Raw genomic sequence first — 17,328 nt, 5'->3', positions numbered from 1 at the left:
AAATAGATTTTACATTCTTACATACATACAGAAATAGCTACTGTATTATTAAATAAAGAAGGTATAACCAATGAATTTGATTTACAAAATCCATGTTAGAAGCCATTCTTGTCCGGTCCTGCCTAGAAATTGCTTCCAGGATTTGCGCCAGCTACGTTCCCTGATGAATGGGTTTATTAATTTATAGCCCATCAGTCATTACTACTAGAATCTGGTTTCCAAACGCAGTCATAGCCAGCAGCTGATGCTCGCAGTAAGGAAGTCGTAAAAAACTCATCTAACTTCACGTTGGAACTAGAAATATCACTTTTAGAGCAAAGATGTCTAGACTTTGGAACTGTAGACTAAACAGTCGGTCGACACTTAAACCGAAGCTTGGCTCGATTCTTTTTAAAGGAAATCTTGATGACAATCAAAGTTTTTAGTAGGTCTGATACTGGCCAAATAACTGATCTTTATAATGTGCTTACTACCATTCATCTTCATATTGGTTTATGAGCCTGAACCGACAATCGGCCGACTAAAAGTCTGTAGTGTCGGAGTAATCTTAGAGCAAAGTCATCCATACTTTGAAATAGCAAGTGTTTAAGAACTAATCTTAGCTTGGGATCTCAAGTTTGTTAATGGAAGCTTTAAATCGTAAAAAGGTAACTAGTTTTGGCGTGTGAGAAATTTCTCAGTATTTCTTTAGGAGATTTTCGTTTTTTTTGGGCTCTTAATTGGTCCTTTAATGAAGTTCTTTTAATATGTGGAAGTCAATTACTGTTGGGATAGTGCTATCACTCTTACAGTATATATACAGAATTGACTAAGGTAGGTGGTAGCAAAGAAAGGAATGAAAGTAAAGACACTTATTTGCAAGAACATGAGGCATAGTGACCCTATCAGAAAGAAAGATAAAGAACAGGAAATAAAATACGAAAAAAAAACTGACCATTTAACAAACCACAACTAAATATCATCACTTAAACATAATAAACTTAATAATGATCCAAGAGATCTGTCTATCATAATATTAGACAAAAAATCCGTTACATCGATCAATAAGGATCGATATCCTATTCAAAAAATTTCGAAGCTGCAATCGACTGAAGCAAAAAAATGACCAGTATTGTTCACAAGATTTGGGTCAGTTTTTGACACAGTTTTTAAATGATTTTGATATTTTGGGCGTCTTAGAAACCTGCTGTGATCTTAACGGTGTGCAGTTGAACCACAATTGGAATATTGTTAAACTCTTTTTGTTATATTATGATCCTTTTCTCTGATATTGAAAGGTCAAGTGAATCATGCTTGTGTGTTTAAATTATAGGGATTTGGTTTGATGTGAATAGCGTTTTTAGGTTGACGATCTAGTAAGTGTTTCTACGAATGCATTAGGCTCATTATACTTTAGGTTGATTGCAATATGTTTCTTGTTATTTGTCTTTCTTTTTTCAGTATATTCTTTTAGCTCTATTTCGTTTTTCTTTTCTGTTATACCGCGATAAGGAGATAGATTTGTAATGATACCTCCCACATTGCTAACACAGCTGGTTTAACTGCAAGTAATAATTTAATTCCCAAACGTGGTTTATTTTATTGTTTGTTTGAGTAACTGTGTGTTAGCCTTATTTGGGTCTTTATTACGTTTCCCTTTTTGACATTATTTACGAGTACATCATAATCTTCATTTTTTGTCTCTATTACTTTAAAAGGAGCTTGAAGATTATTGCCGTACAAATTATTTCTGCACAAGAGTGGTACTGGTTAAGCGGTATACTTTAAGTTTAAATAACATTTTTGTTAATAAATTCTAAAATATTAAAGTAATGGGAAGAACACCAAGTTTTAACTGGCTTCATAGCTTATTTCTGTTAATACTGATTGAAGGTATCTTGAAAGATATAAAAAAAAAACATAAATCTTTTGTGTAATTAAAGTTTATTACTTGAAGAAGCTGAAATTAAAATTAATGAGTATAAGTAGTTATGCGCACACTGTCTATTGAAACAAAGATAAACTGAAGAGCGAAAGAATAAACCTGTCAGAAATATACTTACGTTTAACTTGGAAAGACGTTGCTACTCTAGAAGTTAATATAATAAAACTAGAAAGCATGCATCATCAGCCTAATGTGGTGTACCAAGACGAAGGTGTATGAATACAGTGAATGGCCTTAATCGCATCATTGGGGCCTCGGGGTCACTCCCCAGTAATTTCTCGATGCTCGTTAAGAATTAATTCATCTACTTATTGATATCAATTGAATGAATGTGGAGCAAGAAATTCTCTTACCAGACCTTTTTATTGACCAAATTGATTTAATTCAATTCTCTTGTTTAGTTTTGATGGGTTTCTGCTTTTTTGTTTGATCTATCGCGTCCAGTGACAAGATCTTTGATTAAGGTTTGTTATCTTGCTGTAATTTTAATGTGATTTGGTTTTGGTTCCGGGAGTATTCACAATATTTTTTTCTACTTTAATAAGCACTGCGATTGTATCTTTTTATCTGAAGAAAGTCTAGAGGCTGTCCATCTCTTTAGTGGTTCCGGTTTAGATAGCATGCAAACTTCCAGCGATGGATGCAGGCAAGTGATCACTGATGATATCGGTGTAAATTTATACTTCATCGTATAATTAATTGAGCCAACGGAATTGGTTCGATCCATGCAATTAATCACCTCGCAAATTGTATGTGAATTGGAACGTCTGAACCTTGTCTAGTGTAATCACAGCTTTCATCCACTACTTGTGGGCGAATTAAAATCAAATCAATATACTTTCGAAGTTAACGACTTATTTCAACGCAGTAGGAATAATGACGGTAGCATTAACTGTAATACTATCATGTTGCGTGTTGTTAGTTACCTCTAAATCTTCATGCTCGATGGTGACCACTGTATTATTATTTTTACTAACAAGATCTACACCATTGCCTTGTTTTGAGGAATTCACAAGATTTGAGATAGTGATCGAGATTTAATTACCGGTGAAGATTCTTAGCTTGTTTGAGCACAAAAAAGAAAAGCAGTCTTAGAAATAGACTAAATGATTTTACTGGAATCATATCTAAATTATGATCTTCAAAGAAATCATTCATTGCTACAGAAACAAACCTTTTTTAGTTGGTTTCGCCAACAGGACGAGATGCTAGATTCAATTTTAGATTTCATCATTACCTACTTGAAATTAAAGTATCCTTTAACAAAAGCTTTAGCTGTTTCAAATAGTAACTTGTGTAATGGACACACAGCACACATTTACAAGAATACTTTTGATATAAATGGTGCTCAAGCAACCATACTTAATTTGTTCACTTGGACCGTAAAATTGGGTTCAATCAAATAGTTTTGCCGTCAGATTGAACCAGTATTCTTTAAATGAGCATACAGCCTGCTTACACAATTCCTGGTTAGACTAGTGAATTGACAATGTTTCCTTCTATCGAAAGTTTTTTTGAAGAGTGTATTTTCAATTCAATTTGTATTTTAGATTTGTCAGACTTTTGGTGTAGAGAAATCGTGACTTTTTGATAGTCAGACGAGTGAAGAGTTATTTTTGTTCTTTGACCATCACCATCTTTAACTTATTTCCCCGGGCGAGATACAGCAGCGGAATAGTAGAAACGTTTTATAAAGTAATCGTAACTAGAAAAATGTGTTCTATCAAAAGATGCAAGGGAAACCTTCGACCCAAAAACTGGGTCAAATTCGTATTACGTAATCCTTAACACTTGAATACACCAGCTAAGTAAATGTTACAAATATAAGCCATCAAACACAACTAACAGTACTTAGGCCTTAGCAACACGCAAAAAGAATTTATATACAGGTAAAATTTGCTCGCACAAGCAGAATGACCATAATACAGAGGCAGAAAAAACGTGTTTAACTATGTTACTTACGCGAATCTAACGGTTGAAGTGCATAAGTCTAAAAATAAGTTCAACAGGAAACTACAAAGCGTTAAGCTTACCATAAGATTAAATATTCATGAATCTGCGGAGTTTTTTTCGAAGTAATATGCAACGGCCGGTGAAGTTTTTAATCATTGACAAAAAGCTCCGTTTTAAGTGCTTTCATATTAAGTTTATGAGTTTCCTTATCATTTTTATAGTGAAACTGTTCATAACTTTGATCTTTATTGTTTGTGCTAATATGATTTCTAACGCCAGTAGTCAAACTTATTCTTTTTCTGTTATGTATACCAGTGTTAGTGGAGTATCTTTACCATTTTTCTTGTCCTTGACACTTGGAGCTCCATCATATATTAATCTCTATATTCATTGATTAAATAACGTTAAGTTAATAATATACTTACAACTTACAACAGCTTTACTTAATTTACATTTATTGACAAAAAATAACCTTTCTATCTATGAAAGTAAGCCGACACGATCTCTGACTTAAACACAAAATCCACTATCAGAAAAGAAGTAACGTAATCTTTTTTGCATCTAAAATGTTTAATCCAATTAAACCAGCAGACACTATTTTTTGCAAAAAGAATTAGAAAGACAATTTTCTGGTCCATTAGCAAATTGATTAGCTTTGGTAACTCATCAATATTGTTGTTGGTAGATCAATGAACTGTTAACGAACTTAATAAAACTTTTTAGAGTATTTCGGAAGCAACTGTTGCTATATTTAAATTGAAAATTGTTTGATTCTTTTGTGTAGTACCAGTGAGACAGACGTTCAATAAAATTTTTAGTAGTACAATAGCTACAAAATTGAATAATACTTAAAAGTTTGCTCCTAATAGATTCTGAATAGACAAAAAATGACACTGTTAGGTAATGAACTTGGTGAAGGAAAACATGATTCTAGATCTGCACAAGATGATCTTAAAGATCATCGATGTAAATGAGATATGCAAGTATGTAAATCCAAGTTGTAGTGAACGGTAATACTAGGGATTTGAAAGATATCGAAATACTATCAGGAAGATATTATTACTGTATAGTTCATAATACTAGTTTGGTTAGAAGCTACTGTAATTTTGATAGCATAGCAATTGTGGACCGTTCATTTGATTTATATTAACTATCAGTCTTTTCACCAAAGTGATTGTTACCATTCTGGGTCGCGGGATTGTCTCGGGGCTGCGGGATTGTTCGAAAGAGTTACCTTGGTCCTGGTACATAAAGTGCTTAAGAAGGAACATGGTGGGTTTTAGTCAATATGAGTCTGTCACTACCTCACGCTGCACCGACGAGGGGTCCGAGGGGTCATTTGATGATTTCCTATAAAAAACTGCCTCGTTGGTCTAGCTGTCGCAAGTGCGGCTGCTGAGCACGAGGTCTCGGGTTCGATTCCCGAGTCGGGCCGAAATCGCTTTGTGGGTTTTAGAAGACTTTCACAAAGCAGCCCGGAGCCTGGAAGCTGGTGATTGATACACCTGTGCATCGGAGAGCACGTAAATGTCGGTCCTGCGCCTGATCTCTCTCCGGTCGTGTCGGATTACCGTCCCATCGGGCTATGAGAGTTAAGGAATAGTGAGTGCACCTGTGTCTGCGCAAATACTCGTGCACTATAATATGTCCTGCGTAGTTGGCTAATCTCCTTACATGAGAACAGCCGCCGTAGCCGATAATCGGCTAGGAGGACATCATAAAAAAAAGAAGTGGTTAAAAAAAGTTATCATCCGCATTTTATACAGAGAAAAAGCTCCTTTTAAGTCCTTTCTTATTAGCACTCTTTATAATGGTAGCTACATTTGAAAAAACTTTGATAGCATTTACCAAATCGTTTTTCAAAAGCTTTATAGCATTGTATATTTCTATGGCTTCCGTAACGTTGTTCGCAAATGCGTTTTCCGTGGTCAGAATTTTAATTTGCCTAAAAAAATAGCACGGTGACCGATTTTCAAAACAATGTCGCATTGTTTTTGTAATTTGTGTTTTTTTTTTTCGCTGTTGTGAGCAACGACAATAGTAGGCAGATATTCATAGTAGTGTGTTTTCAACCGAACCAACTTTTATGTACGAGGGATACGAATTGTTCGTTCGTTTTTAGTTTTTGCAGCGATTTATGGGCGCTGTTTGATATTTTTGTTTAATACATTTTCTGGTTTACTGTTTGTTGTTTGTTGTGTTTGGGGAAGATTTATTTTTTACATAGTTACCAAATGCTCGTCAATGTTACCTAGGACATTATACAGAAATGATTTGATATTGCTGAACATGCAATTTTTTAGTGACAGATTAGGACACTGTAGATTTATTTGGCCACTCTACTAATAAATATAAGACCTCAATATCAAAAAACCTGCTTAAAATCTAAATAGAATTTTCGTACTAAACTTAAAGCTAATTTTATCAAGCCTATTCGTAAGACTACGCCACACCGTCGTTGTTATCACATTACTCCTAACTAAATTATGGTTACAACTCTTAGAAAACAATTCCTGATCAATTCTCACTAGCTGGTTAGTCTGGATTCCAAGCTTTAAGCCTAAGTTCACCAACAACATGAGCGTCGGTTATTCTTTAAACTGCTGTTTAGTTTGAAACTTGAAAAATTCCATAGTTAATTTATTGTTGTTTCAAGAAAAAAACTTTTTCCAATAAAATATAATCTAATTTTGATAAATGCTATGCTGAAAACCACATTAAAATCCGTTCAGCCAAACGTGATACAATCGAGGAAGAACAAATGTAGATCAATACAGGTTAAACTAAGAACCTCTTTTTTCGAAGTTGGTTAAAAACGGACGTTTAAATTTTCAAAATTGGACGAAGAAATACATACAGATCAAACTGAGAACCATAATTTTTTGAAGTCGGTTAGAAACGTTCGCCTAAGTTATCGGTGAAATTGGCCTCAAGCTAGTAAAACAGAGGTCTACTTACAATCCGGCCAAAATCGGTCACCATCGCAGTTTAATGTTTTATGTAAATCAATCCGCTGTTGCGCTGCATTATTTGTTACTTATAAACGTAACAATGAACAGTTTTGCTGAATGCCAGCGACCAGCGCTTTACGGTACTGATTTAGCGGTTCGATAGTTTTGTTAGAATTCAATTATGGTGGAGAGCACTGAACCTGGTATGCAGTGCTAGTAACTGCGGGTGTTTTCATCGGCAATGTGTTTGTTCCTATATCGGCGTTTGTTTGCTTTTCAATGAGTTTGCCTTTTGAATCATGGGTTGAACTATTTTGCTATTTTGTTTAGTAGATCGTGTTTTTTTTTGTTGCCTTTTATTTTGATAAAATAATTGTAAAAATTCTTCTAATTAACGACCTACTTCCTACAGGTACGAATAGGATACGTTGGAGTCTAAATTATAATTCACTACATACCTACTCGAGAGGTACTCATGTTATTCATAAGTTATTATAATCAGCAATCCGTATAACTCATATTACATTTTGATATTCAACTCTCTCATTCAAATCACTATAAAAGGATCATTTAGTAAATATTAATACTGCCGGATACCAAGGCGAAGAAAATAGGAAATTTCATGTTAGTAGGTTTATTTCCTGACCAAGCATGAAAAAGCTAATCAAAATAAAGTAAATGAAAATGAATTTTATAGTGATTATTGATTAGAAATTAGATTCAATATTTAAAGAGAGTTGTATTTAGGTTAACATAGTCGTAAATTATTATCATTAGGTTTTGTTAAATGTGTATAAATAGGCAATTTAGAAATGTTCTAACAAATAAAGTAAATGAGTTTCTTAAGTTCCCTTTATCAGTTTTAATGCCTAGGTACTCTACATACGTAGCGCAGTAGCAATATAAAATATTAGATCAAATAAAATATATTACTTCTATTTCTGTAAAGTGACACACCCACGACTTATATGCAAATATCAAATAAAATTAGCATAGTTTAGTGACCCATCAATTTATTTGCATGAGAATTCGATCCTCAGTGCGAATAACTGACGTCTAAAGGAGATAATTAGCAAATGATCACAGCAAACAAACCGTGTGAGCTGCATACATTTGTACGACCAAACATCGCTCCTTGTGGCACACCGCTCCAACGCTCATCAGACACGAGTGCTGAATACCAAACACCACCTCGTTATACTCTCCTAGTACATTCAGAACAAAATCAGTGCATAAAAACGTTTCTGACCTTTCCAACATGGCGAATAAAATGTAAAAAACCCAGTTCGACGGTGTCGAAAGCATGTTAATGTATCAACAGCCAAGTTTTTAGGATCAACGTGTTACTTTCCACGTTCGAAACGTGTAAATTCTAGAATTTCACTGAATTCCGAAATGGGATCGGTGTGTCAGTAAAATTTTAAGTGTTCAAGTTGATAATCTAGGCATGGATGAGAGATAAATTGGTGGAAATGCCTCTAAACATTCACGAGGAGAGAATAAAAGCACTAGGTTAAAGTCTGCGTCATTGATAAAGAATTTAAACTACTTATAGAGCTTTATAGAGAAAGGAATGATGCGTTTTTTAAATGCCTATTTACATCTAATTTGAGAAGTAGTGCACGTTCCATCATCTATACTATCTATACTTTAATACAATAAAGCGGAAACATTTTTTTATTTGTATCCTAAAGGATCCGAAACTACAGGACCAATTTAAATAATTCATAAACTGTTTGGGAAGCTAGACTACTCCCAAGTCACAGCCTAATATTTTATCCGGGTACGTGCAATAGTTCCCTCGGACGAAGGGTGAAACCGCGGCAAGACAACTTAAACTAGCTGTTACATTTAAGTCTTAATTAATTAAAACGCTTAACACAAAGCGACGTGTAGCTTATGGCGACTATTTCATTCAGCTCTTGATTGCGTTATTATAAATTATGAAAGATGTCGAGAACTAGTTTTTTCTAGTCACATGAATGATCAAGTAAGTCTAGTTATAGTTAGTCTGTCTATTATACAGGACCGGTTGCAAGCGCCATTGATGAATATGGGGTTTGGTTATTTAGAAGTCTGGAAATGTGATGGCACTTCTTTCTCAGAGAAAGTACGAGGTAGTATTAATAGAATCACTTTTCGTGACGCAGACCCTAATTTACTTCACGAACCTATTGAGCACTGAGTTACAAGGGATAGTCATAGATATCTGTAAACAAACAATCAGGAACAGAAACATACATATAGGCTTACAAGTAACTAGACACGGTGAATGGTCGTCAATATTAAGCATTGTCTTATTAATAACTGCCGAACCAAAAGATGTTTACAAGTACTATGGGTCAAAATAAATACGTATTCACTTTAAAATCACTCACATCATACGACATTGCATTATAAGCGCCTATAATGATTATATCTACGTATCCATTACTTCAATACTGCTATTGTACCTTTAATGGCTTGATCTTAATACATTGTTGCTTCGATGTCAATGATCACAATACCCATTAAGTCTATAATGTTGCCATAAAAGTTTATAGAATCAGATGCACTAAGTACACTAAAACCTACTTAGCTGTTTATTATTATTTAAGCTCGTTTTTTGTTATGGCAACATTAAATCTGGGTACAGCGTTTAATGGAAAAGATACTGATAGCTGTAATGTGTTTAGACTTAACATTGGACGATTGACAGTTTATAGGTGGGTTAGTAAAATAGTTGATAACGTAACAGTTTTAGTTGTTATTAGATAAATAATTGAAGCAGAATCTGATAGATTAGTTGATAATAAAAATGTAAAAGCTCCTTTCGATTTAAAATATGATATGGTATGGAAGACATAACTCCATCTAGAATAATTATTTCTATTTAAAGACAAACGACATACGCTGCCATTATAAGAAGCTATATAAACAAACCAATCAGGTGCAAATTTAATTACGATATTAAATCTAGTTTTGCAGTTTATGCAGTAAAACTACAGTTAGATTAAACGAATGACATCCTTTGTGCATCTGGTGTTGGTTATATCTTCCTTAATGATGTTATTTAATGTGCTTCCGAGTATTTGTGGGTTGAAGAACGTAGCTAGGCAAAATTTACGTCCTTACAGAAGCATTTCTATAATCGATCAGTAGCACATTAGGCGTTTGAGGATGGACGTATGAGATACCTGGCTGAAAAACACACGTGAACTTTTTAGTAAAAACTAACCGGCCAGTAATCTACGCTGGCCGCAAATAAAAATATTAAAAAGTTTAATGACAGCGCGGGGTGGCGGGAACGGCTAAAAAAACCAGCATGGCGGACAATGGCAGGAGGCAAAGACAATGATAGTTGTACCAGACCGTGAATGTTCGCTTTTGGCGCGATTATGCTGGCGTATTTTTTAAATAACAAGAATTATAAAGGATTCCACGAAAAAGGTATGCTCATTAAAACGTATTTCTTCCTTTTTTCGGTGCAAAAATGGAGTGAGAAATTGATATTCAGCGTAATTTGGCCTGGAATTTTTAAAATGTTGTCGTAATGGAGTTTTGTAACATAATCATGTGGTAGCTTCGTAATTGATTCAAATTCTTAAAATGCAGTCGCTGGTCACTTAAAAACTGGCTTATTTTTATACTCGGTGGCAATCAAATCTTGAGGTTGAACTTGATTTTCGATTTATCGATCGAATTGAAGTTTATTTTATGTCGATGACATTGCAGTTTTATGATGATACCTACTATAGTTTAGTATTCCACATCCAGACCTCTAAAAGTAGATATGTTTGTTTTTATTTATTGAATACGAACTTGGGTCTGATCGAAACTATTTTGATTGTGATTGGCGTAGAGATCTTGACACCTGCAATAATACCCTCGATGTATACAGAGAAAATACACCCTCGCGAACCCAGTTTCATAAATAAAGGAACAAATCGTTTAAAATATGTTATGAAATTGCAGGTGTCCCTTTAAAAGTAAGAACACGAAAACAGATAACTTACATTCACTTGTAGGTAAAGCACATGGCCATAATAATTTATAAATTATGCACATATTCATACTTAATAAAGAATAATATCGTCCCATCTACTAGGACGTCAGACTCAATGCAGTCACAAGAATGCCGTAGCGTATTTCAATATACAGCGTCTGCCAACCATTTATATCAGCCACCCAGGTTAATAGACCCCTCGTTTCCTTCAACGCCCAGTCAGTAGACAGAAGTGAGAGGGGTCAAAATAAACTGGTCCTTGGTATCTAGTCTTAAAAGTACTATTGTCGGGAGAGGAACTTATTGGTGATATTGGTAGATAACTCTCCGGGGTCTGCGTGTAATGATAAAAGCCTTTTTTATTATACCTCGGTGCTAAACTGAAGAGGATGTTTGCGCTGACAATTAATCAACGGGTTGACTGTTGGGATTTTATGCTCGCCTGGTACTTTTTTGGTGATCGTTTGATTTGTTTTACGGATGTATCCATCAAAATGAAGAAGGATTTTCTTCACTTTCAAAAATAAATTCTCATTTAAACTGTTAGATAATTTCGAAGAATTTTCAAAAAGCTGCAACATTCAATAGCTCATTTAAGCAAAAGATGAAACCAACCAACCAAAATCAACTGGTCGTCTTTCAAAATTAAAATGGCTGTTAAATCGATTCCTCATTCTTTAAATCGAATTCTAAATTGACAACGATTCGATTCTTTTCAACTACAAAGTGTCGAGAAGGAAAAAGCTACTTGAACTAATTCAAGTATTTCACATATCGTAGTGATGTGAAAACGAAAGTTTAAAAGTAACCGTTCCGATACTTTCACTTGTCCACAATAGCTGTCAAAACAATTGAAGATGAGCTTATTTGACTTGATAATACTTCTTGACAGTTATAATACTTAGGATACGTCATCAAGTTTGGGTGATTTTGCTAACTTGTTCATGATAATCGACAATAGTTTGAAGAACCTCATTCTGTCTGTTTTGATCAATAGGGTGATTAAGGGTACTGTTGAAATAGTAATTTGCGGATATGTTTCGGCTTGCGGTTTTTGTTTCGATGTTCTGTTTACTGTTATTATCTGTCTTCGTATTCGGGCTAGTTAGTTATTATGGGTTTTACCAAGTTATTTTCTCATATTTTATCCTGCCCACCAAACAATATGTGCCCACCATACAACAGAAATGTTCGTAACTATTGTGAAAAGGCCAAAACGCATTTACGTATCTTTAAAAAAACCTTCAAGAATACACTAAAAGCATTCCTTGGGCACACAAACATATTTCTTTCAACTACCACGCAGAGATGAGTTAAACTATCTATCAATAAAAGGTAATTTATTGCTAGTAAACGCTTAAATATTACAACAAGGCATTTAACATCTGTGATGGATGACTCGATCTTCCACTAACACCATTAAATGATACTGACCGGAGTCTGACCTCTGTTTAAACAGTTCACTTCGAGAAAGTGATCTATCAGTACTCGTTGGAACTTGGAACTTGAGTATTAGGTGATAAAAAATAGCTATTAAAAATATCGTGTGGACATCCTTATGGTGGTTGCAAAAAAACGTGAATGTCTTGCGATTGTTTTTTGTTATTTGTGAAGTTAGGAGATTTGATTGAATAAGTAGGATATTGTTACTGGTTGAGTTTATTTAGCACTTATTCTAAATAATACGTGGCAACGAAATTCTTCTATTAAAAAATGTACCTGTTACGAATAAAATATCGAATGTGTTTGGCTACTTATAAGCCCTGAGGGTCATATTTGCAACAAACTCAAAGAGTAGCGGATTTTCGTCCCGTTTTCAGCAAAAAATAAAGATAATTTTAGAATATACTTTAAAATATATCCCGAAGTTTTGCGAAAGTTTATTACTTATATGACTTACTGCATTTAAATCTTCGTTAGACATAAGTTAATATTAAACAGCAGTTGTCACATACATTAAACAAACAATGTGCCGTGGAACGCCATAAACATTGGTGTTGTATTTAAACAATACTTTCTATGACTTTCTTAAATAAACAGCATTGGTTTATGTGATAGAAAATCTTTGTTTTCTATACTATTAATCAATTATTATCGAAGTTAGAAGTGAAAAAACTAATAGAGTGAAATAACTAAATATTTTGTCTCTATGCATTTTGTAAATAATAAATCAATTAGGCGCATGGTTTTTTTTTTAACAAGCGTTTATCTGGAGAACATCGTCCGATGAACTGTCGTCAAAAGTACAGTTTTTTACCGAAATTTTTTTTTATCAGCCATTGAATGAAAAGTAGTGGATTGATAGAATATTCTTTAAAGCCACCTCCCCCTTCTCAGAAGTTCAAACCACAACTGACTGGGACATAATAGGAACAAGACACGTGTACATGAAAAACTTAAAACGTGGTTGAGTAACTCATCATCCTCCGAGCCTTTTTCCCAACCATGTTGGGGTAGGCTTCCAGTCTAACCGAATGTAGCTGAGTACCAGCGTTTTACAAGGAGCGACTGCCCTATCTGACCCCCTCAACCCGGTTACCCAGGCAACCCAATACCCTTGGTTAAGTAACTGAAATAACCTAAATATGTTTTTTATTAATTATTAAAATTAATGTAACAGACATTCCCGCCATTAGCATAATTCAATTGAAAACCAAAGGTTATCGGCCTACAAAAACCATAATTAAACATTAATCAAAAATTACCTTACCAATGAACGCCGTCTTCAAACTAACTAAAAGGTTTCGATCAAAGAACCTGTTTGTAAAACCGGTAAAATTTCACTGTAGGTATCTACCAAAAGTGCAACAATAATTTTATGCATTAATTTTATTAATATCTTAACGGTTGTGGCCGTGTATGGAGTAATAGTGAGCATGTTTTGTGTCATTCCATTTTAGTACCTAATAAATGTATTTTTAGTAACATACAAGGAATGTTTCATTAGTTTTTAAATGTACTTTTGCATCATCAGGTTTTAAACTGAAGCTTTAAAAGAAACTTTGAGCCCACACCAGACTAGTTCGGATCGGAGTGAGGAAGTCTTTAAAGAACCAATATAATTTCGTTATTGAAAAATCTAGTCTCCACCCATTCAGTAGTATCCCTGAGCGGAGAGTTCTATTGGTTGCTTTAAAACTTCTCCTCTCCGCTCTTCTCTGGTGGAGTCTGGGAATCATTTTTTTATTTGTCCTTTATTTCAAGCACCAAAGCCCATCTGTTACAGCCCTTTTATCGTCCCACTGCTGGGCACAGGCCTCCTCCCAGATGGAGGAGGATTGAGCATTAATCACCACGTTTGCTCATTGCGGGTTGGTGATTTCAGACTTAATAGTCCAGGTTTCCTCAAGATGTTTTCAAACCAAAGCCCATACCTCCAAAATTATTTTCCATATTTCCTCAATCTTTGAAGCTCATTTCCAAATGACATAAAATCATACATTTTCTGATAATTTCGCAACAAAACAAAAATGGCAATACCCAAAGCTAAAAAAACAAAACAAATATAAATCATCAACTTTCTAATTACACATTCGTAAGCTTGAACCATCTTCTGTCTTAACACAAGTAGCAATTTAGAAATGACTTGTATTTCATCAGCACTGACAACTCACTGAGTGGCTTGTTCGGTAGACTGCAAGTTAGTGTCATGCACCTTAACTCAATAGCAATAAGTACGATTTTCCTATAAAACTGTTACCACTGACCTGAAGTTGACTGTTCGTCTGTGTATCCAAATGAGTACCTGCCATGGCTGGCATATATGTTGAGATGTGCGTTTGTTTTATACTTTCTTTTTTAAGCACTCATAATTCGCTTTCAAATCAGGTGTATTCTTATTTTTGTAGGGTGGTGGCAGACTTGCTGATTTTTTTTATAAAAATATTGCTATTTTTTTAGATAGTTTGCCAATTGAATTTTATAGACTTTTCAGTTAGTGTACGTCCGGGCGAAGTCGCTAGGTTTTTCTAAGTGGAAAATTCACCAGTGTGAAAAGGCTGTTAAAATTGATAATTTTGAGTAGTTTTGAAGTTAAAATAGCGACTAAAATGCACTTTAAATTAAACACATCTAGACGTAACACATTACCGAAAGACGTCATCTAAATTGCCATTACAATGTTCTAAATGAAAACGAATCTAGCTAGACCACTTTTCATTTAACCACAGCTGAAGTTTCTACTCTTTTTACTGACTCGTCTACCGCAAAAATAACGTTCACAAAGAGAATCTAATAAGTACTATAATTTCTACTTTTACTGCCCATCTTCAAATAATACTCGTCCATTTATTTCCAAAATAGCAGAAAGTAAAAATAGGCAGAATCGTATTATTTTTTTCAATCACGTTTTTCTACAAAAGAGTTTGTCGCAAAATCGTTTCAATTCAATCGATCTTGTGCAGTCTTCTTTATTCGAGATCTGTATAGTCATTATTGAGCAAAAAATCTGTCTTTGTGTACGCACATTCAAGTTATGGATGCAAAAACTCGAGGGTACTTGACACTTTTTCTATGTACTGGTACTGTCGCGGACAAAATGGTTGGACGTCTGTCAAATATTCGCGATACATGACGTTCAATTAATCCTACCTACGTAATGTCACCATCATCATCATCATCCTCCTGCCCTTATAACGATTTTATTTGGGTTCGGCGCAGCATGTTTTCTCCTTCCATTCTCTTCTATCGTAATGTGATCTGCATAATTTTGATAGTATAGAGTTATCTATACTCTTCTAGCTACAGTCTTCCCGAGTTACATTGGCTATATTTTAGTTACGAGCAGTAACCGCGGAAAACGACAGACCTTTGATTTTGTTCTACCAATTGCATTGTACACGTAAAATACAAAAAGTGACAAGTGGCTCAATCATTTATGTCTTCGACTGTACATGAGCTAAGAAATTAGACTTATCGGTCAGTCAACAATTTAGTAGGTTCGATCGTTGATTGAATGATAATGCCTCCATTTTGCACACAATGATTTTGATGAAGTGATGATTTGCAAAAGAGCATGCAAATGAAGTGAAGAGGTCTCAGTTTTTCAAATTCTTTTGTGTGAATATAGTTTGTGGGGATTCCCGTTATGGGATAATTATGTAGTTGTGGATGATACCTATATGGCAATTAGTGTTAAAATTGGGAGGTTAATTATTGTTAGTGTGTTTTGAAGATAAACCAAAACTTTGGTCCCTGTTCCAGTAATACCTCACGCTTTGTCTCCTGGATTCAATCATTTGTTTCTTACAGCTGGTTACTTAAAATCTATTTATTTGTAATCTTAGGACAACATTAACTTTCCTCTATGCTTTGAAGACCACATCAACCAAAAACATATGTAACGAACATTATCCAACTGTGGACCAAACAATGATTTTTCGCAGTAAAATATTCCCACTAAGCTAACTTATACTAGAAGCCGACCTCAATTTACAAAGGCTAGACGGTTGACTGACTTACCCTCATAACATATTAACAACAATGATTATACCTCTTCATCATCAAACCAAACTACTAAAGATTAAAACATCGTGATTAATACTCTACAATTAGCAACTTACGCCAAAAAAACCGACCAAGTGCGAGGCGGACTCGAGCACCGAGGGTTCCGTACCATTATTTATAAAACCGCATCTACCTGTTGCTGTTATCGATACAGAGCAAAAATGAGCAAATAAATCACGTTTGTTGTATAGGAGCCCCCAATTTTATTCTATTCTAGTTTTCAGTATTTGTTGTTAAAGCGGCAACAGAAATACATCATCTGTGAAAATTTCAACTCTCTAACTATCACGGTTCATGAGATACAGCCTGGTGACAGACGGACAGAGGAGCGAAAACAATAGGGTCCCGTTTTACCCTTGGGGTACGGAACCCTAAAAACTAACCATTAAGACACTGACGTATACACAACAACAGTTTGTGAGTCTAAGGTTATATTAACGGTCAAAATTCAGTTAACCGTGCCGTAGCTTCAGATTACCGTTAAGTTATTACTAACAAGATAGTTTACCTGTAACATTGAGGAATAATTGTAATTAATTCATTTGTTATAACACTGAAGATCGCTGGGGATTTATGCTCTCCTAGTACAATTAGTGTTAAATGTTTCCGCTTGTGTAATTCTTTATTTCTTTCTTTGTTGTGCATTCACTAGGAATAAATTCTTGCTTCTCTAAAGTATGAATTTATAGGAATTTATTACCTCACGGGATAATTGATTTAACCATGGATTATGGCATTACCGCTGTCTTGATGTTGATAGATGCCACCGTGAATATTTAGGAACTATTGTATAAATATTTTTAGTTAAATATCAAGAAAGTTAAGAAACTGTGATAACTAAAGTTATATTATAGCATACTATTGAGCTACAAATAAGCATAGTAGAGCTTGTGGCTTTACGTCCACTCACAGATAAACTCAAAGTACAGGGTTAACTAATGAATACTCTGATCTAGTCCCATGCAATAGGAAAGGAAGGAATAATTCAACCATATTGAACACCCCAAAAA

General features: G+C 34.6%; 1 protein-coding gene across 1 annotated transcript in view; it reads left to right on the top strand.

The window, feature by feature from the left end:
* The window catches only part of LOC110377103 (serine protease inhibitor dipetalogastin), a 58,787-nt gene that overhangs the window by 1,789 nt on the left and 39,670 nt on the right, over window positions 1–17,328 (top strand). The window lies entirely within an intron of this gene.

The sequence above is a fragment of the Helicoverpa armigera genome, chromosome 25, assembly GCF_030705265.1.
Source record: "Helicoverpa armigera isolate CAAS_96S chromosome 25, ASM3070526v1, whole genome shotgun sequence".
Lineage (NCBI taxonomy): Eukaryota > Metazoa > Arthropoda > Insecta > Lepidoptera > Noctuidae > Helicoverpa > Helicoverpa armigera.
The sequence above is the reverse complement of the archived record's forward strand: the minus strand, read 5'-3'. Positions and strand labels throughout refer to the sequence as shown.